Source organism: Lepisosteus platostomus, unplaced genomic scaffold (genome assembly GCF_059453375.1).
Source record: "Lepisosteus platostomus isolate fLepPlt1 unplaced genomic scaffold, fLepPlt1.hap1 Scaffold_32_H1, whole genome shotgun sequence".
Taxonomy (NCBI): Eukaryota; Metazoa; Chordata; class Actinopteri; order Semionotiformes; family Lepisosteidae; genus Lepisosteus; species Lepisosteus platostomus.
This window is the reverse complement of record NW_028291660.1, coordinates 811,521-836,232: the sequence shown is the minus strand read 5'-3', so window position 1 is coordinate 836,232 and position 24,712 is coordinate 811,521. Positions and strand designations below refer to the sequence as shown.

Sequence of the window (24,712 nt, the reverse complement as noted above, 5' to 3'; positions counted from 1 at the left end):
AATCCTGCCATCCGAGTTAAGATCTCGGCGGAACCTGAGGCACAGTTCCTTCTTAAAACGTAATCTGGTGAGCATTTCTAGAATCGTACTTGTATAGATGCAGCCTTTAATGTGTTGCTGGGTTAAAATTGATGACTTCTTGAACTTCAGTAGGCAACTGCCCTCTTGATTTCGGATTTAATTTCTTTATTACAGGGGCGCTTTTATGAAGACAGAGTCATGTTCAGGTACTTTGCTTGATGGAGGAAGCATATTTCGGACTCTGTGATCTGCTCACCTGGAAAGGTCTGCTGTACTACTACAAGAGAGAAGTAGAGTCTGGAAGAATGGACAATTTTATGATGCTTTGGAAGATAATGTTTTTTTTTTCTTTGAAATCGAAATGAATCAGAATATCAGTGCAAAAGACAAACTCTTGGTTTGGTTTAAAGAGATATGGTTTTAAAACAGACAAAATGTAGAAAACAGGTGTTTCTCACTTTTGGAAAAGAATGGACCGGGGGTAATATTTTACTAGGTGCAGTGCTCATCTCACTGGGTTACAGTCGTGCAGTGTCACACCAGGGCCAGTGGCGCAATGGATAACGCGTCTGACTACGGATCAGGAGATTGCAGGTTCGACTCCTGCCTGGCTCGGGTTGTTTTTAAACACATCGGGCTACTCCCTAAGTAGTCTGTGCTACTTACTGCATTGTAATCGTACCCAGTAAGATATTTCCTTCATGTAAATGAACTGCACCTGACAGCTTTAGAAAAACACCTGGGCTCAGTACGGTGCTGAGAGCTTAGCGTTGCTGTTCTAATTAGCACGCACTGCATCGGCTATGAGCCCGAACCTTTCAATTATTCCGATCAGTAAGTCAACACGTAGTCCACATGAACGGTAGAAATATTCTCTTGTCTGTCTCTTGTTTGTATAGAACTGAATGTCCCTGACAATGTACTGTTAGTTTTAATTGAAGAACGGCATTTGTGTTCAAATATACCAGACAAGTTTATGTAACTGCTCATGCGACACTCAGTTGTAATTAGTCAAGAAAAAAAAAGTCGAACAACAGCTGCGGGTTTGATTCTGAACGTATGAGATTGCAGCGCCTTTTACTTCCATTGACAAATGATAGAGATTCGAAGAGAGATCCTTCAGACCAGCAAGCAAACCCACGGCTTTTTCGGTTTTCTATCTAGGCAACGTTGGTGTCTGCAATAGCATACATGAAAGCGTGATGCAATTTCTGTGGCTACATTTGTTGCACGTCATGCACAGTAAGAGTGTTTCTAACACCAAATAAAAAGTCAACAATTAGCGATCACGCCTTCTCCTCAGTTAACCCACTGAAACCCTTGCTGTTAACAGTTCTTTACTGCGTGCTTTACCAGCACCTACATATCGTGTCGGTTCTTTCAGCTTTATTCATTAGGTTTTCAAAGGCATAAGTAGAGCACCAGAGGTGCGAACGCAAAATGTGTAGTTATCTGAAGAATTGATTTCCATGGCAGCGGGTCCAAGCGATTTCGCGTTGTTATAGTACCAGGAAAGGAAAAGCGGCACTTCGCCTCTGCCGCGCAGGCACAAGGCGACGTGCGGCAGACGCCGGAGTCAGCAGGTTTCGCACCTGCGCGGGGAAGCCCCAACGCATTTCGAGCCCATCGCCTTAACCACTCGAGCACGACAAATGCGAGCTCGCCGCCGCCGCATTCCTCCTATAATCAAACACGGACTGCGATTTGGCTGCGGAAACCTTTTTAAAGTTGCTCTCCGTTAAAAAAAATACCTTTCACAAGATTCGTGCCGGCAGACAGACACGCCTCAGAGGGTTTAAGGCTGGCTTCACGTTCAAATGATAAAGTCCCCCAGTCCGGATGTCAAAATGCAACTTTGGCAGACAGAAAAAACATCAACAAACCAAAAATGTGGACAAGGATTTTACAAGCTGCACCACACTGCACTTTCAAAAGCATTTACATTCGTGTTAGACGCAGGAATTGCCTTTGATTTGCGCGCTTACGAACGCCATAGAAAACGAAACAAAACTAAAGCCCTCAGCTCCTGCACTTGATTATAATGCCGTTACGTGTCGAAGCAGGAATTTACGTCATCCTACCACTGCAACACGGGGAATAGAGGGAAATGAGCACAAGCTACGAATTGTCTCTAATCAGTCCCTACAGTTGTAAGACGCCTGGAAGCGTGCACCCCCATCATTAATCTTTGCGCATCTGTGCAAGGTAAACTCTGGAGCAGTCTCTGAAACGGCTCAAAGGAAACACGTGATTGATTCCATATGCATCTGGGGTTCATTTCTTATTTACATTTAATTCAAGGGAAAGGCTTGGGTCAGTTTCAGACGGCCTCCAACAGCGAGATTCAAGCGCCCCACCTTCAGCCCAATCTGCGCCGCCAGAACGACAACAGCTCCTCTGGTCTTTGGGGTGCGGTTGTGACCCCGTAACCTAAAGTGTTGGTGGCAGACAAATGGAGACTAACAGGTGATGTCCTAGGACATGACTACATTGTGACACTCGGTGGGGATGGTGACCATTGCTTGGAAAAGAGTGCGAGGCCCCTTTAGAAAAACATTTTGTTAACAGGCATTCTGCCTCAGCCTAAACACCTATAGCTTGCATAGCGCATGCTATTAGACAGGCACCTCTGCAAGACCTTAAGAGTCTCTTAAACTAGTGATAGTAAGGTGTTCCCAATGGGCGATGTTTGGCTTTCAAATCATCTCTCTGTGGAAGCGCCGAGATGCAGCTGTTTAAGGCTTAGAAGCAGCTGACTGTTTCACTACCTAGCTGATTACTGTCAGTCAGGGAGCTCAGAGGTGAAAAGCCTGTCTGAGAGACAATTCGCCGTCGATGAGTTCAATATGTTCCGTACCAGCTCGGCGCAACTGAGATCATCTTGGTAGCCGTGTAGCTCAGATGAGTGAGAGCGTGTGTGTGTGTACCACCGTGATTGGATGCCGGTCCTTCTCAGGTCACAGTAAACCTTCTGCTGCCTAACTTCCCTAATTTTGGGGATCCCTTTGAAAAAGCAAAGGAAAAAAAACTGGCTCTTCATCAGCATGATCGACCTCACCCAGTGTGGCGCAGTGGCCTAATGGCTAAGACACTGGCCTCCTAAGCCAGGGATTGTGGGTTTGAGTACCATCTGGGGTGCTCCTGTCCCATTTTGAGCGTACAAATGTCCTTTTGATTTGCAAAGCTACAACCCCACCTTACTCAGTGAGCGTCTCTTCTTTTCTCTCACATACAGTTGGGAGAAAAACTTTTGTAAACAGCCCTTCGGAATGATGTGGATTTCTGCATGAATGGCTCCTAACATGTGATCTTATCTTTATCTAAGTCATAATAATTAATAAAGAGAGTCTGATTTAACAAACAACACACGCCCAACATTTGACATTGCTGTTTCTTTATTGACCAAATGGTTTAAACAATCAAGGTCATTGATGGAAAAAGTACGTGAACCCTTATATTAAGGAGCTAGTGGAACCTCCTTTATGACAAAAACCTCAATCCCCACTTTCTGTAGCGGCTGGTCAGACCTGAGCAGCAGTTAGGAGGTATTTTGGCCTATTCCTCTATGCAAAACTGTTTCAGTTCATGTATATTTTTGGGATGTCTTGCGCTGAACGGCCTGCTTCAGATCACGCCACAGCACTTCAATGGGACTGGGGTCAGGACTCTTACTTGGCCATCCCAAAATACGGAATTTCTTCTGTTTCAGCCACTCTGTTGTTGATGTACTCCTTTGTTTTTGTCATGCTGCATGACCCAGCCTCTTTCGAGTTTTAGATCACAGGCAGACACCCTGACATTCTGCTGTAGAATTTCCTGATACATCTTGGAATTCATCGGTCCCTCGATGATTGCAAGCCGTACAGCCTCCGCCATGTTTCCCAGGTGGGATGAGGTTTTGGAGTTGGTATGCAGTGTTTTGTTATCTCCAAACATAACGCTGTGCACATTTACCAACAAGTTCAACTTTTGTCATGTCTGTCCACAGAACATTGTTCCAGGAGTTGCTGTGGAACATCCATGTGGTCTTTAGCAAACTTGAGAGGGGCAGTGGTGGTTTTTTTGGGGGGGAGAGCAGTGGTTTCCTCCGTGGTGACCTCGCATGATCACCGCTCCTGTTCAGATTTCTTCTTATGGTGGACTCATGGACATAGACGTAAGACAAAGTCAACCACCTGTTCGCTAGATCCCATCCCCACTCAGCTAGTCAAAGATTCCCTCGAAGGACTGGCAGGACCTATAATTAGTATGATGAATGCATCGCTTGCGTCAGGCGTTGTACCTGATCAATTTAAGGTAGCGGTTGTTAGACCGCTCCTTAAGAAGTCAAATTTGGATCCACAAGTTCTTAACAACTACAGGCCTGTCTCAAAGGTCCCATTTCAATCTAAAAGTTTTGAGAGAATAGTTGTTGCCCAATGTCAATCGTATCTGGATTCAAATAATATACTTGAGAAATTTCAGTCTGCTTTCTGAAACTGCATTAACGAGAGTCGTAAATGATATTCTCTTAGCTACTGATGTGGGGAATGCAACAGTGCTTGTGCTTCTAGATCTTAGAGCTGCCTTTGACACGGTTGACCTCTCTGTTTTGTTACACAGGCTTGAGTTTGAGGTTGGCTTATCTGGAACCGTCCTTCAGTGGTTTACTTCACATTTTACTCATCGTTTTCATTATGTTCAAATATCTAATAATTGTACTGCTTCATCAACGTCACCAGTTCAATTTGGGGTACCAGACGGATCAGTGCCGGGGCCAATATTGCTCTCTCTCTCTACATGCTGCTGCTAGGTAGGATAATACGAAAAAATAATATGAACTTTCATTCATATGCTGATGACACTCAAATAAACATTTTGTTCACACCAAACGACAACTTTTCTATTATCACTTTAGTTAAATGCATTAATGAAGGAAAGACTTGGATGTGTGAAAACTTTTTGTTACTCAACTCTGAGAAAACTGAGGATCTGTTGATCGGAGGCAACAATACTGATAGGACTACTATAACTTCAGCACTTAACTCAGAGGATTTAAACATTTGCCTCAAAGAGACAGCACGTAACCTAAGTGGCATATTAGACACAAGGCTCTTAACAACTTGCATTGTTAAGTGCCTTGAGACAACCTTGTTGTGAAAGGTGCTATATAGAAATACATTGATTTGAACTGAATTGACAATGTAAAATGTTGTGTGTGTTGTTTGTTAAACAAGACTGTCTTTATTTATTATTATGCGTCAGATGAAGATCAGATCACATTTTAAGAGCCAATCATGTAGAAATCCAGATCATTCGCGTTTTAAAAGTTGCGGGAAAAGCAAAACAGGTGCTTTTCCTTTGTTGCGCAGACACACGACGACACCGTAGGCGGCAGGACTCGAAGCTTCGCAGGGAGACCCCGATGGCTTTCTAGTCCATCGCCCTAACCACTCGGCCACCACCGCCACCACTGCCTTTTTGATGCAGTCTAACATAGAGTGCCGGGCAGCGGCGGAAACCTTTTTCAAAGTCGCTTTCCGTTTAACAACAACAAAAAAAACTTTCACAAAATGCATGCTAGCAGACAAATGCGCCTCAGAGGACTTAAGGCTGGCTTCAAGTTGGAATGATAAAGTCTCCCCGTTCGGACATGAAAACAGAACGTTCTTAGACTGAAAGCAATCAACAACGGAGACATGTGGACGACGATTTTAGTCACTGCACTTTGAATAGCATTTTTACTCCAGTTACAGGAGATGCACCAATGGCCCTTGACCTACGCTCTTACCAATGCCTTGAACATTCAAACAAAACAGCCCTCAAGTCCTGCGGTTTAATATAACGCTGTTACGTGTCGAGGCAGTATTTGACTCTGTCCTACCATTGCAACACGGGGCGTATATGGAAACGAACACACGCTACGAATTGTCTCTAATCAGTCCCTACAGTTGTAAGGCGCCTGGAAGCGTGCACCCCCATCATTAATCTTTGCGCATCTGTGCAAGGTAAACTCTGGAGCAGTCTTTGAAACGGCTCAAAGGAAACACGTGATTGATTCCATGTGCATCTGGGGTTCATTTATTTATTTACATTTAATTCAAGGGAAAGGCTTGGGTCAGTTTCAGACGGCCTCCAACAGCGAGATTCAAGCGCCCCACCTTCAGCCCAATCTGCGCCGCCAGAACGCCAACGGCTCCTCTGGTCTTTGGGGTGCGGTTGTGACCCCTTAACCTAAAGTGTTGGTGGCAGACAAATGGAGACTAACAGGTGATGTCCTAGGACATGACTACATTGTGACACTCGGTGGGGATGGTGACCATTGCTTGGAAAAGAGTGCGAGGCCCCTTTAGAAAAACATTTTGTTAACAGGCATTCTGCCTCAGCCTAAACACCTATAGCTTGCAAAGCGCATGCTATTAGACAGGCACCTCTGCAAGACCTTAAGAGTCTCTTAAACTAGTGATAGTAAGGTGTTCCCAATGGGCGATGTTTGGCTTTCAAATCATCTCTCTGTGGAAGCGCCGAGATGCAGCTGTTTAAGGCTTAGAAGCAGCTGACTGTTTCACTACCTAGCTGATTACTGTCAGTCAGGGAGCTCAGAGGTGAAAAGCCTGTCTGAGAGACAATTCGCCGTCGATCAGTTCAATATGTTCCGTACCAGCTCGGCGCACCTGAGATCATCTTGGTAGCCGTGTAGCTCAGATGAGTGAGAGCGTGTGTGTGTGTACCACCGTGATTGGATGCCGGTCCTTCTCAGGTCACAGTAAACCTTCTGCTGCCTAACTTTCCTAATTTTGGGGATCCCTTTGAAAAAGCAAAGGAAAAAAAAAACTGGCTCTTCATCAGCGTGATCGACCCAACCCAGTGTGCCCCAGTGGCCTAATGGATAAGGCACTGGCCTCCTAAGCCAGGGATTGTGGGTTCGAGTCCCATCTGGGGTGCTACTGTCCCTTTTTGAGCGTACAAATGTCCTTTTGATTTGCAAAGCTGCAACCCCACCTTACTCAGTGAGCGTCTCTGCTTTTCTCTCACATACAGTTGGGAGATGTCTTGCACTGAACGGCCTGCTTCAGATCACGCCACAGCACTTCAATGGGATTGGGGTCAGGACTCTTACTCGGCCATCCCAAAATACGGAATTTCTATTGTTTCAGCCACTCTGTTGTTGATGTACTCCTTTGTTTTTGTCATGCTGCATGACCCAGCGTCTTTCGAGTTTTAGATCACAGGCAGACACCCTGACATTCTGCTGTAGAATTTCCTGATACATCTTGGAATTCATCGGTCCCTCGATGATTGCAAGCCGTACAGCCTCCGCTATGCTTCCCAGGTGGGATGAGGTTTTGGAGTTGGTATGCAGTGTTTTGTTATCTCCAAACATAACGTTGTGCACATTTACCAACATGTTCAACTTTTGTCACTGTCCACAGAACATTGTTCCAGGAGTTGCTGTGGAACATCCATGTGGTCTTTAGCAAACTTGAGAGGGGCAGTGGTGGTTTTTTTGGGGGGGAGAGCAGTGGTTTCCTCCATGGTGACCTCGCATGATCACCACTCCTGTTCAGATTTCTTCTTATGGTGGACTCATAAACACAGACGTAAGACAAAGTCAACCACCTGTTCGCTAGATCCCATCCCCACTCAGCTAGTCAAAGATTCCCTCGAAGGACTGGCAGGACCTATAATTAGTATGATGAATGCATCGCTTGCGTCAGGCGTTGTACCTGATCAATTTAAGGTAGCGGTTGTTAGACCGCTCTTAAGAAGTCAAATTTGGATCAACAAGTTCTTAACAACTACAGGCCTGTCTCAAAGGTCCCATTTCAATCTAAAAGTCTTGGGAGAATAGTTGTTGCCCAACGTCAATCATATCTGGATTCAAATAATATACTTGAGAAATTTTAGTCTGGTTTCTGAAACTGCATTAACAAGAGTCGTAAATGATATTCTCTTAGCTACTGATGCAGGGAATGCAACAGTGCTTGTGCTTTGCTTCTAGATCTTAGAGCTGCCTTTGACACGGTTGACCTCTCTGTTTTGTTACACAGGCTTGAGTTTGAGGTTGGCTTATCTGGAACCGTCCTTCAGTGGTTTACTTCACATTTTACTCATCGTTTTCATTATGTTCAAATATCTAATAATTGTACTGCTTCATCAATGTCACCAGTTCAATTTGGGGTACCAGAAGATCAGTGCTGGGACCAATATTGCTCTCTCTCTCTACATGCTGCTGCTAGGTAGGATAATATGAAAAAATAATATGAACTTTCATTCATATGCTGATGACACTCAAATAAACATTTTGTTTACACCAAACGACAACTCTTCTATTATCAGTTTAGTTAAATGCATTAAGGAAGGAAATACTTGGATGTGTGAAAACTTTTTGTTACTCAACTCTGAGAAAAATGAGGATCTGTTGATCGGAGGCAACAATACTGATAGGACTACTATAACTTCAGCACTTAACTCAGAGGATTTAAACATCTGCCTCAAAGAGACAGCACGTTACCTAGGCGGCATATTAGACACAAGGCTCTTAACAACTTGCATTGTTAAGTGCCTTGGGACAACCTTGTTGTGAAAGGTGCTATATAGAAATACATTGATTTGAATTGAATTGACAATGTAAAATGTTGTGTGTGTTGTTTGTTAAACAAGACTGTCTTTATTTATCAAAAAATAAAAGGAATTTGCTAGGAATGCAAACGTTAGGTTGCGCTTCTTCATGCTGCATCGTCGGCATGAGTGGAGCTTTTTAAACGTCTGTACTTACTGTGCCCCATAAGAAATCGTTTGTCCCCATTCAAAAGAGATTGTGCGATGTCCTGCAGTGTTCGCAAAGCAAACCTTTGACAGTTTGAAAAGAGGAATTTATTCTGCTTCCTGTGCGTGCAGTAGTTACAAAGTTGAACGTCTTTACACGATCTGCTGCAGTTTTCAGTGGGCGGGCTTTGTCAGAGGGCTTGGAAAAACGCACTGTGTTTCGGCTCGGGAAACATCATGAGAAGTGTCCTGCATGTTTTCTGTGTATAGCTGTCTTTTAACGCATACAGAATTCATTCGAAATCATTGATTTCTCCAATTAACAAGGTTCCCTTAAAGGATGAGTCAAAGTAACGTCTAATCGGATTAGTTTCCTTAGAGCTGGTTCAGAGTTTGCTCAAGAGTTTACCTTTCACAGATGCGCAAAGAAAAATGTTGGGGGTGCACGCTTCAAGGTGCCTTACAGCTGTAGGGAGTGATTCGAGACGATTTGTGGCGTGTGCTCGTTCCCATATACCGTACGCCCCGGGGTGCAGTGCTAAGATGAAGTACAATACCGCTTGGGCACGTAACGGCGTTACACGCAAGTGCGGGACGTGAGGCTTTTCGTTTGTTCATTTTGTTTTGCTCTGCTTTGCTTTGTTTCGTGGTCAAGAGGCGTAAGGTAAGTCGTAATCCAGGGAGAACACTGGTGGCAAACAGTCCGAGGTGAGAGGCGAGGTCCAAAGTCGAAAAGGCAGAAGGGGAGTCCAATATCCAGAATAAACGAGGTAATGGAAAAAACGCCAGGTAGAGCTCTCAAGGAGTAGACTCAATACCAGCGGGAAGCAAGTAAAGATGGTAAAAATAGCACTGCGTACCCCACGGTGGAGTGTGTGCAGGTGGGTTAACTCGTGCGGCGGCGTTTGTTAATAATCACCCTCTGCTGGTGCTGTTTAGATTGCTTAAGAGTTGGTCTTAACTGCCTGGCGGTCATGACAAGCTCCTCTTTAAGCTGTGGTTTAGTTTTGCATTCATGTGTTTCTAGAGCAGTTATTTATGGGGGTGGGTGGGTCCTTCACAGAGGCTCAGGACAAATCCCCTGCATGAAAGTCTACTGTGTGCGTTCAAACAGTCACAGGTCAAGAGCCAGGCAGGAGGACAATGGACAGATGAGCCAACGAACTAAAAATAAAAGAACAGATATGAAAAAGCCACCATCTTTTTCTTTTTGACATTTTCCGACTTTCATGCAAGCCAGGACAAAGTTGCTCGTAGCTACTTGTGGATTCAAATACTCTATCGAGTGCTTTGATGAGTTTTTGCAATTTGATTGTCGTCCTGTCAGCCTGTTTCTGTTTTTTTTTTTTCAATCTAGGGATGGAAAGTATGAGGGAAATGATGGAGCAATCAATAACCGCTCCGGAAAAATGGCAGAAAGAAATGGTCCGTCACTAAGGACATTTGTGAAGCAGAGGAGTGACATCACCACAAAGGCGACTTATTCTGCTGATCGTTTTGGTGAATAATGATTGAGGCGTGTTAAGAGAAAGGTAGCTGCGTCAGCATGCTTAGGCTGCAAAGGATAAAGCAAAGGTTTACTCCATGCTGAAAAGAGAAGAAAAGAAGCACAACGTTTCGACTGTGGAGCCTTCTGCGCCATCTTCTTTAGCGATGGTGATGATGTTTACATTGGAAAAACTGAGACACGCATACTGGAGGGGCTTGAACCACCAACTTTTCAGCACCACAGAGTCTGACAGTCTTTTGTGCACCCTACATTTGCAGGTTTATGGTCAAAGAAAACAATCACTTGCGCTCCTTGCAGCCGGCAATCTTTTTCCACTGACAACCAAGAAATGGATTTCATCTTTCACAAGCTGTATGGATTTCTTCAAAAACAAGTTATTCCAGAAAGGAAATGAATTCTTGCATTAAACTGAACCAAGCTGTACATGTTTGTCTGAAATGATACATTCGGCACAACAAGACACGGAGAGAGGCACCGCTGGTATTCAGACCCAGGATCGCCTGCTTACTAGGCGGGCACTTTAAGCCACTAGGGAACAGCGCCAGCGGAGCACCGCGCTTTTACAGACACTTGGACACATCTGCGTTCGGTGTGCACTTAACCTGCTCTCTGAGCCCGTTGCCTCCGTCCCATTTAATAGCAGAACTGACGCCAAGAGAAATGATGAGAAATGGCATTTATCGGGCACTTTTCATGTCCAAGGAGCTCAATGCCCTTGACACCTCCCCAAGGCGACAGAGCTGTGCATTCTTTGGCGACACCATTTTTTCTTTTGTTTAATTTCTATACTTATTGATAGAATAAAAACGATATGTCATGTACTGTAAGGGAAATGTCTCTTTTCATGGGGAAAGCTAGCACCAGCAAATGTTGTGTTTAGAAGAAGTGATTTAACATGACACGTGACCTAATTTACCGGAGCAAAAGCTCACCCAGCAAGCCCTGCTTTACTTCTACAGGAGAGAAGTACTGTAGAGTCTGCAAGATGTTCAGCTGGGTAGCTACGTCAGCATGCCTCGGCTGCAAAGGAACAAGTACTAGGTTTATTGCATGCTGAAAAGAGAAGAACGGAAACACAGCGTTTCGACTGTGAGGTCTTCGCACACCTGAAGAAGCCTCACACCTGTAAAAGGCTCCATGGTTTTCTTTCTTCTCTTTTCAACATGGAATACACCTATTGTCTGCAAGATGTGACAATTTCATGGTGTTTTGGAAGAAAACCTTTTTTCTTTGAATTCAAAATCAATCGGAATTTCAGCACGACACATCAACACTTTTTCTGTTTTAAGGAGATGATATTTTAAACCTGACAAAAATAGTAGGAAACACAAGTTTCTTGCTGTGAAAATTTAGATGGGGAAGTGTACTACTAGTAGCAGTGTAGAGCTCTCTGTGGTGGAGTGCAAGCACATGTTCTATGGGCCAGTGGCGTAATGGATAACGCGTCTGACTTCGGATCAGAAGATTGGAGGTTCGAGTCCTGCCTGGCTCGTGAGGCTTTTAAACCTCTCAGGTTCCTCGGTAACAGGTTGCCGTCATGTATATGAACTATAGAAAAGCATTTGCCACAACCCGTAAATTAGCACGCAAGTGCGGGCTGGTGAACACAGAACTGTATGGAGATCATCTCCAGCTCCGAGCTCAATTGCAATGAAAAAACATGCAGAACAGAACTGGAGAGCAGCTGAATTTGTGCTCGGTAGGGTGGGGAGGACTCAGCATTGCTATTGTTCTAATTGGCATGAACTGCAGGGGATCTGAATCAGAACATGTCAGTTAGTTCGATCATTGCGTCAGTATGTAGGCCACGTTAATACAGAATTATTACTTTGTCTGTCTCGTCTTTGTATATAGCTGAATGTCCCTGACAATTTCATGTTAGTTTTTAAGAACGACATTGGTGCTAATATATACATATATAGCATATAAGGAACACGTAAAAGTTTAGTCCATGCTGAAAAGATAAGAAAACCGCCACAACGTTTCATCTTGGAATAAATCTTTACTTGTTGTTTTGCAGCCTACCCATTCTGACCTAACTCCTCCCTTGAAATTCCCTAACAGATAAGGGTACGTAACGGCTCATGCGATGCTCAGTTGCAATTTGTCCCAAAACAAACAAGAACAGCAGCTGAGGGTTTGAGTTTGAACATGCACTGTATTAAAGCAGCTTTTATTTCCATTGATAAATGCTAGATATTCCTACAGAGATTCTCCAGGTGAGTAAGCGATTCCTGTTTCTGTTTCTATTTCTGTTTCATATATATATACAGTATATATATGTTACATGTGTCTCTGCAATAGTATAAATGTGTTATACACTATCAGGGGCTGCTTTTTTGTGCACCTCATCTACAACAAGGGTTTTTTTTTTCATTTATGTTTGTGGACCTTCACCATTTGAGGAAGTGAGTTAGATAAGAAAGTTACAGGTATGGTGAGCAATGACTGACAAAGGCACGTACTGCGTATTCCTTACAGAAGTGTAAGCAATTTGTTCTAAAAAACACCGGCTAAAGTCCAACATCGTTAGCAATCTTATTACTTAAACAGAATTAACATCAATAAACTGTAAGGTGCTGGTACATGCGAGTAGATTTGATCTTCTATTAAACAAAAATGCAATTACAGCTCTAAAAAGGTCAACCCAGACTTCTGTAACAGATCTGTTCAGGTCATCGCTGTTTCTCTGACCTTGTGAGTCTTTGGAATTTTAAAAGTGTATTTTGCTTGCCTTTCATGTGGTCTGTGTACAAGTCACTGTGGCGTATGAGGTCCTACACAGCCTTGCTATAGACGTGACGAGCCTCCGCTATGTTGCAATGGAGAACAGGTTCAGTACGGAGCTGCCGAGAAAATTCAGCTGGAAAGCTCGTTGCAGAAAAGCATCGTTCTCTGTGTCCAGCGGCAAAGCGTCCATCGTGGGTGCTGAAGAATCGATTTCACAGGCTGTGGGTCCAGGCGATTTAGAGTGTTAAAGGTCCCAGCGAAAACGAAACGGCGCTGGTCCTTTTACACGCACGCACGCAACCAAATGCAAAGGACGCCGTAGTCGGCAGGATTTGAACCTGCGCGGGGAGACCCCAACGGATTTCAAGTCTGTCACCTTAACCACTCGGCCACGACTACAGCAAGCACCGCGGCCGCTGCCTTCTTGCTACAATCGAACAGGGAGTGCGAGGCGGCGGCGGCAGCGGAGGCAACTTTTTTCAAGTTCGCTCTCCGTTTAAGAAACCTTTTACGCCATACGTGCAAGCACACACACACACACCTCAGAGGACTTAAGGGTGGCTTCAAGTTGGAATGATAAAGTCTCCCCGTTCGGACATGAAAACAGAACGTTCTTAGACAGAAAGCAATCAACAACAGAGACATCTGGACGACGATTTTAGTCACTGCACTTTGAATAGCATTTTTACTCCAGTTACAGGAGATGCACCAATGGCCCTTGACCTACGCTCTTACCAATGCCTTGAACATTCAAACAAAACAGCCCTCAAGTCCTGCGGTTTAATATAACGCTGTTACGTGTCGAGGCAGTATTTGACTCTGTCCTACCGTTGAGACACGGGGCGTATATGGAAATGAACACATGCTACGGATCGTCTCTAATCGGTCCCTACAGTTGGAAGGCTCCTTGAAGCGTGCACCCCCATCATTCATCTTTGCGCATCTGTGAAAGGTAGACTCTTGAGCAATGTTTGAGCCAGCTCTAAGGCAACTAGTGCTATTGGACAGACACCTCTGGAAGATCCTAAGAGTCTCTTAACACCACTTCCAGCAGCAAGCTTAATTGTTCGCTGGAGGTCTCCCACCCAGGTACTGACCAGGCAAAGAATCACCAGTACATTGAATGAGGAAGTTAATCCTGAAATCCAATTACATATCTCAAGGTAAGACAAATCCATAAGAACATGTCTTAGTATTACTTCGTTTACATTAGTATGGCACTGAGTTGGAGCTCCTCTTTAAGCTGTGGTTTAGTTTTGCATTCATGTGTTTCTAGAGCAGTTATTTATGGGGGTGGGTGGGTCTTTCACAGAGGCTCAGGACAAATCCCCCGCCTGAAAGTCTAATGTGTGCGTTCAGACAGTCACAGGTCAAGAGCCAGGCAGGAGGACAATGGACAGAAGAGCCAACGAACTAAAAATAAAAGAACAGATATGAAAAAGCCACCATCTTTTTCTTTTTGACATTTTCCGACTTTCATGCAAGCCAGGACAAAGTTGCTCGTAGCTACTTGTGGATTCAAATACTCTATCGAGTGCTTTGATGAGTTTTTGCAATTTGATTGTCGTCCTATCAGCCTGTTTCTGTTTTTTTTTTTCAATCTTGGGATGGAAAGTATGAGGGAAATGATGGAGCAATCAATAACCGCTCCGGAAAAATGGCAGAATGAAATGGTCCGTCACTAAGGACATTTGTGAAGCAGAGGAGTGACATCACCACAAAGGCGACACATTCTGCTGATGGTTTTGGTGAATAATGATTGAGGTGCGTTAAGAGAAAGGTAGCTGTGTCAGCATGCGTAGGCTGCAAAGGATCAAGCAAAGGTTTACTCCATGCTGAAAAGAGAAGAAAAGAAGCACAACGTTTCGACTGTGGAGCCTTCTGCGCCATCTTCTTTACCGGTGATGATGATTACATTGGAAAAACTGAGACATGCGTCCCTGGGTGGGCTTGAACCACCAACTTTTCGGTTAACAGCCGAACGCGCTAACCGATTGCGCCACAGAGACTGACGGCCGCTTGTGCTCCCTACATTTGCAGGTTTATGGTCAAAGAAAACAATCACTTGCGCTTCTTGCAGCCGGCAATCTTTTTCCACTGACAACCAAGAAATGGATTTCATCTTTCACAAGCTGTATGGATTTCTTCAAAAACAAGTTATTCCAGAAAGGAAATGAATTCTTGCATTAAACTGAACCAAGCTGTACATGTTTGTCTGAAATGAGACATTCGGCACAACAAGACACGGAGAGAGGCACCGCTGGTATTCAGACCCAGGATCGCCTGCTTACTAGGCGGGCACTTTAAGCCACTAGGGAACAGCGCCAGCGGAGCACCGCGCTTTTACAGACACTTGGACACATCTGCGTTCGGTGTGCACTTAACCTGCTCTCTGAGCCCGTTGCCTCCGTCCCATTTAATAGCAGAACTGACGCCAAGAGAAACGATGAGAAATGGCATTTATCGGGCACTTTTCATGTCCAAGGAGCTCAATGCCCTTGACACCTCCCCAAGGCGACAGAGCTGTGCATTCTTTGGCGACACCATTTTTTCTTTTGTTTAATTTCTATACTTATTGATAGAATAAAAACGATATGTCATGTACTGTAAGGGAAATGTCTCTTTTCATGGGGAAAGCTAGCACCAGCAAATGTTGTGTTTAGAAGAAGTGATTTAACATGACACGTGACCTAATTTACCGGAGCAAAAGCTCACCCAGCAAGCCCTGCTTTACTTCTACAGGAGAGAAGTACTGTAGAGTCTGCAAGATGTTCAGCTGGGTAGCTACGTCAGCATGCCTCGGCTGCAAAGGAACAAGTACTAGGTTTATTGCATGCTGAAAAGAGAAGAACGGAAACACAGCGTTTCGACTGTGAGGTCTTCTCACACCTGAAGAAGCCTCACACCTGTAAAAGGCTCCATGGTTTTCTTTCTTCTCTTTTCAACATGGAATACACCTATTGTCTGCAAGATGTGACAATTTCATGGTGTTTTGGAAGAAAACCTTTTTTCTTTGAATTCAAAATCAATCGGAATTTCAGCACGACACATCAACACTTTTTCTGTTTTAAGGAGATGATATTTTAAACCTGACAAAAATAGTAGGAAACACAAGTTTCTTGCTGTGAAAATTTAGATGGGGAAGTGTACTACTAGTAGCAGTGTAGAGCTCTCTGTGGTGGAGTGCAAGCACATGTTCTATGGGCCAGTGGCGTAATGGATAACGCGTCTGACTTTGGATGAGAAGATTGGAGGTTCGAGTCCTGCCTGGCTCGTGAGGCTTTTAAACCTCTCAGGTTCCTCGGTAACAGGTTGCCGTCATGTATATGAACTATAGAAAAGCATTTGCCACAACCCGTAAATTAGCACGCAAGTGCGGGCTGGTGAACACAGAACTGTATGGAGATCATCTCCAGCTCCGAGCTCAATTGCAATGAAAAAACATGCAGAACAGAACTGGAGAGCAGCTGAATTTGTGCTCGGTAGGGTGGGGAGGACTCAGCATTGCTATTGTTCTAATTGGCATGAACTGCAGGGGATCTGAATCAGAACATGTCAGTTAGTTCGATCATTGCGTCAGTATGTAGGCCACGTTAATACAGAATTATTACTTTGTCTGTCTCGTCTTTGTATATAGCTGAATGTCCCTGACAATTTCATGTTAGTTTTTAAGAACGACATTGGTGCTAATATATACATATATAGCATATAAGGAACACGTAAAAGTTTAGTCCATGCTGAAAAGATAAGAAAACCGCCACAACGTTTCATCTTGGAATAAATCTTTACTTGTTGTTTTGCAGCCTACCCATTCTGACCTAACTCCTCCCTTGAAATTCCCTAACAGATAAGGGTACGTAACGGCTCATGCGATGCTCAGTTGCAATTTGTCCCAAAACAAACAAGAACAGCAGCTGAGGGTTTGAGTTTGAACATGCACTGTATTAAAGCAGCTTTTATTTCCATTGATAAATGCTAGATATTCCTACAGAGATTCTCCAGGTGAGTAAGCGATTCCTGTTTCTGTTTCTATTTCTGTTTCATATATACAGTATATATATGTTACATGTGTCTCTGCAATAGTATAAATGTGTTATACACTATCAGGGGCTGCTTTTTTGTGCACCTCATCTACAACAAGGGTTTTTTTTTCATTTATGTTTGTGGACCTTCACCATTTGAGGAAGTGAGTTAGATAAGAAAGTTACAGGTATGGTGAGCAATGACTGACAAAGGCACGTACTGCGTATTCCTTACAGAAGTGTAAGCAATTTGTTCTAAAAAACACCGGCTAAAGTCCAACATCGTTAGCAATCTTATTACTTAAACAGAATTAACATCAATAAACTGTAAGGTGCTGGTACATGCGAGTAGATTTGATCTTCTATTAAACAAAAATGCAATTACAGCTCTAAAAAGGTCAACCTAGACTTCTGTAACAGATCTGTTCAGGTCATCGCTGTTTCTCTGACCTTGTGAGTCTTTGGAATTTTAAAAGTGTATTTTGCTTGCCTTTCATGTGGTCTGTGTACAAGTCACTGTGGCGTATGCGGTCCTAACCAGCCTTGCTATAGACGTGACGAGCCTCCGCTATGTTGCAATGGAGAACAGGTTCAGTACGGAGCTGCCGAGAAAATTCAGCTGGAAAGCTCGTTGCAGAAAAGCATCGTTCTCTGTGTCCAGCGGCAAAGCGTCCATCGTGGGTGCTGAAGAATCGATTTCACAGGCTGTGGGTCCAGGCGATTTAGAGTGTTAAAGGTCCCAGCGAAAACGAAACGGCGCTGGTCCTTTTACACGCACGCACGCAACCAAATGCAAAGGACGCCGTAGTCGGCAGGATTTGAACCTGCGCGGGGAGACCCCAACGGATTTCAAGTCCGTCACCTTAACCACTCGGCCACGACTACAGCAAGCGCCGCGGCCACTGCCTTCTTGCTACAATCGAACAGGGAGTGCGAGGCGGCGGCGGCAGCGGAGGCAACTTTTTTCAAGTTCGCTCTCCGTTTAAGAAACCTTTTACGCCATACGTGCAAGCACGCACACACACACACACCTCAGAGGACTTAAGGGTGGCTTCAAGTTGGAATGATAAAGTCTCCCCGTTCGGACATGAAAACAGAACGTTCTTAGACAGAAAGCAATCAACAACAGAGACATCTGGACGACGATTTTAGTCACTGCACTTTGAATAGCATTTTTACTCCAGTTACAGGAGATGCACCAATGGCCCTTGACCTACGCTCTTACCAATGCCTTGAACATTCAAACAAAACAGCCCTCAAGTCCTGCGGTTTAATATAACGCTGTTACGTGTCGAGGCAGTATTTGACTCTGTCCTACCGTTGAGACACGGGGCGTATATGGAAATGAACACATGCTACGGATCGTCTCTAATCGGTCCCTACAGTTGGAAGGCTCCTTGAAGCGTGCACCCCCATCATTCATCTTTGCGCATCTGTGAAAGGTAGACTCTTGAGCAATGTTTGAGCCAGCTCTAAGGCAACTAGTGCTATTGGACAGACACCTCTGGAAGATCCTAAGAGTCTCTTAACACCACTTCCAGCAGCAAGCTTAATTGTTCGCTGGAGGTCTCCCACCCAGGTACTGACCAGGCAAAGAATCACCAGTACATTGAATGAGGAAGTTAATCCTGAAATCCAATTACATATCTCAAGGTAAGACAAATCCATAAGAACATGTCTTAGTATTACTTCGTTTACATTAGTATGGCACTGAGTTGGAGCTCCTCTTTAAGCTGTGGTTTAGTTTTGCATTCATGTGTTTCTAGAGCAGTTATTTATGGGGGTGGGTGGGTCTTCCACAGAGGCTCAGGACAAATCCCCCGCCTGAAAGTCTAATGTGTGCGTTCAGACAGTCACAGGTCAAGAGCCAGGCAGGAGGACAATGGACAGAAGAGCCAACGAACTAAAAATAAAAGAACAGATATGAAAAAGCCACCATCTTTTTCTTTTTGACATTTTCCGACTTTCATGCAAGCCAGGACAAAGTTGCTCGTAGCTACTTGTGGATTCAAATACTCTATCGAGTGCTTTGATGAGTTTTTGCAATTTGATTGTCGTCCTATCAGCCTGTTTCTGTTTTTTTTTTTCAATCTTGGGATGGAAAGTATGAGGGAAATGATGGAGCAATCAATAACCGCTCCGGAAAAATGGCAGAATGAAATGGTCCGTCACTAAGGACATTTGTGAAGCAGAGGAGTGACATCACCACAAAGGCGACACATTCTGCTGATGGTTTTGGTGAATAATGATTGAGGTGCGTTAAGAGAAAGGTAGCTGTGTCAGCATGCGTAGGCTGCAAAGGATCAAGCAAAGGTTTACTCCATGCTGAAAAGAGAAGAAAAGAAGCACAACGTTTCGACTGTGGAGCCTTCTGCGCCATCTTCTTTAGCGGTGATGATGTTTACATTGGAAAAACTGAGACATGCGTCCCTGGGTGGGCTTGAACCACCAACCTTTCGGTTAACAGCCGAACGCGCTAACCGATTGCGCCACAGAGACTGACGGCCGCTTGTGCTCCCTACATTTGCAGGTTTATGGTCAAAGAAAACAATCACTTGCGCTTCTTGCAGCCGGCAATCTTTTTCCACTGACAACCAAGAAATGGATTTCATCTTTCACAAGCTGTATGGATTTCTTCAAAAACAAGTTATTCCAGAAAGGAAATGAATTCTTGCATTAAACTGAACCAAGCTGTACATGTTTGTCTGAAATGAGACATTCGGCACAACAAGACACGGAGAGAGGCACCGCTGGTATTCAGACCCAGGATCGCCTGCTTACTAGGCGGGCACTTTAAGCCACTAGGGAACAGCGCCAGCGGAGCACCGCGCTTTTACAGACACTTGGACACATCTGCGTTCGGTGTGCACTTAACCTGCTCTCTGAGCCCGTTGCCTCCGTCCCATTTAATAGCAGAACTGACGCCAAGAGAAATGATGAGAAATGGCATTTAACGGGCACTTTTCATATCCAAGGAGCTCAATGCCCTTGACACCTCCCCAAGGCGACAGAGCTGTGCATTCTTTGGCGACACCATTTTTTCTTTTGTTTAATTTCTATACTTATTGATAGAATAAAAACGATATGTCATGTACTGTAAGGGAAATGTCTCTTTTCATGGGGAAAGCTAGCACCAGCAAATGTTGTGTTTAGAAGAAGTGATTTAACATGACACGTGACCTAATTTACCGGAGCAAAAGCTCACCCAGCAAGCCCTGCTTTACTTCTACAGGAGAGAAGTACTGTAGAGTCTGCAAGATGTTCAGCTGGGTAGCTACGTCAGCATGCCTCGGCTGCAAAGGAACAAGTACTAGGTTTATTGCATGCTGAAAAGAGAAGAACGGAAACACAGCGTTTCGACTGTGAGGTCTTCTCACACCTGAAGAAGCCTCACACCTGTAAAAGGCTCCATGGTTTTCTTTCTTCTCTTTTCAACATGGAATACACCTATTGTCTGCAAGATGTGACAATTTCATGGTGTTTTGGAAGAAAACCTTTTTTCTTTGAATTCAAAATCAATCGGAATTTCAGCACAACACATCAACACTTTTTCTGTTTTAAGGAGATGATATTTTAAACCTGACAAAAATAGTAGGAAACACAAGTTTCTTGCTGTGAAAATTTAGATGGGGAAGTGTACTACTAGTAGCAGTGTAGAGCTCTCTGTGGTGGAGTGCAAGCACATGTTCTATGGGCCAGTGGCGTAATGGATAACGCGTCTGACTTCGGATCAGAAGATTGGAGGTTCGAGTCCTGCCTGGCTCGTGAGGCTTTTAAACCTCTCAGGTTCCTAGGTAACAGGTTGCCGTCATGTATATGAACTATAGAAAAGCATTTGCCACAACCCGTAAATTAGCACGCAAGTGCGGGCTGGTGAACACAGAACTGTATGGAGATCATCTCCAGCTCCGAGCTCAATTGCAATGAAAAAACATGCAGAACAGAACTGGAGAGCAGCTGAATTTGTGCTCAGTAGGGTGGGGAGGACTCAGCATTGCTATTGTTCTAATTGGCATGAACTGCAGGGGATCTGAATCAGAACATGTCAGTCAGTTTGATCATTGCGTCAATATGTAGGCCACGTTAATACAGAATTATTACCTTGTCTGTCTCGTCTTTGTATATAGCTGAATGTCCCTGACAATTTCATGTTAGTTTTTAAGAACGACATTGGTGCTAATATATACATATATAGCATATAAGGAACACGTAAAAGTTTAGTCCATGCTGAAAAGATAAGAAAACCGCCACAACGTTTCATCTTGGAATAAATCTTTACTTGTTGTTTTGCAGCCTACCCATTCTGACCTAACTCCTCCCTTGAAATTCCCTAACAGATAAGGGTACGTAACGGCTCATGCGATGCTCAGTTGCAATTTGTCCCAAAACAAACAAGAACAGCAGCTGAGGGTTTGAGTTTGAACATGCACTGTATTAAAGCAGCTTTTATTTCCATTGATAAATGCTAGATATTCCTACAGAGATTCTCCAGGTGAGTAAGCGATTCCTGTTTCTGTTTCTATTTCTGTTTCATATATACAGTATATATATGTTACATGTGTCTCTGCAATAGTATAAATGTGTTATACACTATCAGGGGCTGCTTTTTTGTGCACCTCATCTACAACAAGGGTTTTTTTTTCATTTATGTTTGTGGACCTTCACCATTTGAGGAAGTGAGTTAGATAAGAAAGTTACAGGTATGGTGAGCAATGACTGACAAAGGCACGTACTGCGTATTCCTTACAGAAGTGTAAGCAATTTGTTCTAAAAAACACCGGCTAAAGTCCAACATCGTTAGCAATCTTATTACTTAAACAGAATTAACATCAATAAACTGTAAGGTGCTGGTACATGCGAGTAGATTTGATCTTCTATTAAACAAAAATGCAATTACAGCTCTAAAAAGGTCAACCTAGACTTCTGTAACAGATCTGTTCAGGTCATCGCTGTTTCTCTGACCTTGTGAGTCTTTGGAATTTTAAAAGTGTATTTTGCTTGCCTTTCATGTGGTCTGTGTACAAGTCACTGTGGCGTATGCGGTCCTACACAGCCTTGCTATAGACGTGACGAGCCTCCGCTATGTTGCAATGGAGAACAGGTTCAGTACGGAGCTGCCGAGAAAATTCAGCTGGAAAGCTCGTTGCAGAAAAGCATCGTTCTCTGTGTCCAGCGGCAAAGCGTCCATCGTGGGTGCTGAAGAATCGATTTCACAGGCTGTGGGTCCAGGCGATTTAGAGTGTTAAAGGTCCCAGCGAAAACGAAACGGCGCTGGTCCTTTTACACGCACGCACGCAACCAAATGCAAAGGACGCCGTAGTCGGCAGGATTTGAACCTGCGCGGGGAGACCCCAACGGATTTCAAGTCCGTCACCTTAACCACTCGGCCACGACTACAGCAAGCGCCGCGGCCGCTGCCTTCTTGCTACAATCGAACAGGGAGTGCGAGGCGGCGGCGGCAGCGGAGGCAACTTTTTTCAAGTTCGCTCTCCGTTTAAGAAACCTTTTACGCCATACGTGCAAGCACACACACACACACCTCAGAGGACTTAAGGGTGGCTTCAAGTTGGAATGATAAAGTCTTCCCGTTCGGACATGAAAACAGAACGTTCTTAGACAGAAAGCAATCAACAACAGAGACATCTGGACGACGATTTTAGTCACTGCACTTTGAATAGCATTTTTACTCCAGTTACAGGAGATGCACCAATGGCCCTTGACCTACGCTCTTACCAATGCCTTGAACATTCAAACAAAACAGCCCTCAAGTCCTGCGGTTTAATATAACGCTGTTACGTGTCGAGGCAGTATTTGACTCTGTCCTACCGTTGAGACACGGGGCGTATATGGAAATGAACACATGCTACGGATCGTCTCTAATCGGTCCCTACAGTTGGAAGGCTCCTTGAAGCGTGCACCCCCATCATTCATCTTTGCGCATCTGTGAAAGGTAGACTCTTGAGCAATGTTTGAGCCAGCTCTAAGGCAACTAGTGCTATTGGACAGACACCTCTGGAAGATCCTAAGAGTCTCTTAACACCACTTCCAGCAGCAAGCTTAATTGTTCGCTGGAGGTCTCCCACCCAGGTACTGACCAGGCAAAGAATCACCAGTACATTGAATGAGGAAGTTAATCCTGAAATCCAATTACATATCTCAAGGTAAGACAAATCCATAAGAACATGTCTTAGTATTACTTCGTTTACATTAGTATGGCACTGAGTTGGAGCTCCTCTTTAAGCTGTGGTTTAGTTTTGCATTCATGTGTTTCTAGAGCAGTTATTTATGGGGGTGGGTGGGTCTTTCACAGAGGCTCAGGACAAATCCCCCGCCTGAAAGTCTAATGTGTGCGTTCAGACAGTCACAGGTCAAGAGCCAGGCAGGAGGACAATGGACAGAAGAGCCAACGAACTAAAAATAAAAGAACAGATATGAAAAAGCCACCATCTTTTTCTTTTTGACATTTTCTGACTTTCATGCAAGCCAGGACAAAGTTGCTCGTAGCTACTTGTGGATTCAAATACTCTATCGAGTGCTTTGATGAGTTTTTGCAATTTGATTGTCGTCCTATCAGCCTGTTTCTGTTTTTTTTTTTCAATCTTGGGATGGAAAGTATGAGGGAAATGATGGAGCAATCAATAACCGCTCCGGAAAAATGGCAGAATGAAATGGTCCGTCACTAAGGACATTTGTGAAGCAGAGGAGTGACATCACCACAAAGGCGACACATTCTGCTGATGGTTTTGGTGAATAATGATTGAGGTGCGTTAAGAGAAAGGTAGCTGTGTCAGCATGCGTAGGCTGCAAAGGATCAAGCAAAGGTTTACTCCATGCTGAAAAGAGAAGAAAAGAAGCACAACGTTTCGACTGTGGAGCCTTCTGCGCCATCTTCTTTAGCGGTGATGATGTTTACATTGGAAAAACTGAGACATGCGTCCCTGGGTGGGCTTGAACCACCAACCTTTCGGTTAACAGCCGAACGCGCTAACCGATTGCGCCACAGAGACTGACGGCCGCTTGTGCTCCCTACATTTGCAGGTTTATGGTCAAAGAAAACAATCACTTGCGCTTCTTGCAGCCGGCAATCTTTTTCCACTGACAACCAAGAAATGGATTTCATCTTTCACAAGCTGTATGGATTTCTTCAAAAACAAGTTATTCCAGAAAGGAAATGAATTCTTGCATTAAACTGAACCAAGCTGTACATGTTTGTCTGAAATGAGACATTCGGCACAACAAGACACGGAGAGAGGCACCGCTGGTATTCAGACCCAGGATCGCCTGCTTACTAGGCGGGCACTTTAAGCCACTAGGGAACAGCGCCAGCGGAGCACCGCGCTTTTACAGACACTTGGACACATCTGCGTTCGGTGTGCACTTAACCTGCTCTCTGAGCCCGTTGCCTCCGTCCCATTTAATAGCAGAACTGACGCCAAGAGAAATGATGAGAAATGGCATTTATCGGGCACTTTTCATGTCCAAGGAGTTCAATGCCCTTGACACCTCCCCAAGGCGACAGAGCTGTGCATTCTTTGGCGACACCATTTTTTCTTTTGTTTAATTTCTATACTTATTGATAGAATAAAAACGATATGTCATGTACTGTAAGGGAAATGTCTCTTTTCATGGGGAAAGCTAGCACCAGCAAATGTTGTGTTTAGAAGAAGTGATTTAACATGAC

The 24,712-nt window shown here is 44.2% G+C and overlaps 10 non-coding genes across 10 annotated transcripts; 4 read left to right on the top strand and 6 right to left on the bottom strand.

Moving 5' to 3' along the window:
• The first annotated feature begins 563 nt into the window (after positions 1–563).
• trnar-acg (transfer RNA arginine (anticodon ACG)) lies at positions 564–636 on the top strand. Its single transcript has one exon. It is a non-coding gene; the product is annotated as a tRNA-Arg (tRNA).
• Positions 637–6,871: 6,235 nt separating this feature from the next.
• On the top strand, positions 6,872–6,944 carry trnar-ccu (transfer RNA arginine (anticodon CCU)). Its single transcript has one exon. It is a non-coding gene; the product is annotated as a tRNA-Arg (tRNA).
• Positions 6,945–11,698: 4,754 nt separating this feature from the next.
• trnar-ucg (transfer RNA arginine (anticodon UCG)) lies at positions 11,699–11,771 on the top strand. The gene has a single exon. It is a non-coding gene; the product is annotated as a tRNA-Arg (tRNA).
• A 1,555-nt stretch (positions 11,772–13,326) lies between these two features.
• trnas-uga (transfer RNA serine (anticodon UGA)) lies at positions 13,327–13,408 on the bottom strand. The gene has a single exon. It is a non-coding gene; the product is annotated as a tRNA-Ser (tRNA).
• A 1,536-nt stretch (positions 13,409–14,944) lies between these two features.
• Positions 14,945–15,018, bottom strand: trnan-guu (transfer RNA asparagine (anticodon GUU)). The gene has a single exon. It is a non-coding gene; the product is annotated as a tRNA-Asn (tRNA).
• A 2,816-nt stretch (positions 15,019–17,834) lies between these two features.
• trnas-uga (transfer RNA serine (anticodon UGA)) lies at positions 17,835–17,916 on the bottom strand. Its single transcript has one exon. It is a non-coding gene; the product is annotated as a tRNA-Ser (tRNA).
• Positions 17,917–19,456: 1,540 nt separating this feature from the next.
• Positions 19,457–19,530, bottom strand: trnan-guu (transfer RNA asparagine (anticodon GUU)). Its single transcript has one exon. It is a non-coding gene; the product is annotated as a tRNA-Asn (tRNA).
• A 1,193-nt stretch (positions 19,531–20,723) lies between these two features.
• On the top strand, positions 20,724–20,796 carry trnar-ucg (transfer RNA arginine (anticodon UCG)). The gene has a single exon. It is a non-coding gene; the product is annotated as a tRNA-Arg (tRNA).
• A 1,550-nt stretch (positions 20,797–22,346) lies between these two features.
• On the bottom strand, positions 22,347–22,428 carry trnas-uga (transfer RNA serine (anticodon UGA)). The gene has a single exon. It is a non-coding gene; the product is annotated as a tRNA-Ser (tRNA).
• Positions 22,429–23,964: 1,536 nt separating this feature from the next.
• Positions 23,965–24,038, bottom strand: trnan-guu (transfer RNA asparagine (anticodon GUU)). Its single transcript has one exon. It is a non-coding gene; the product is annotated as a tRNA-Asn (tRNA).
• Between the last annotated feature and the right edge of the window lie 674 nt (positions 24,039–24,712).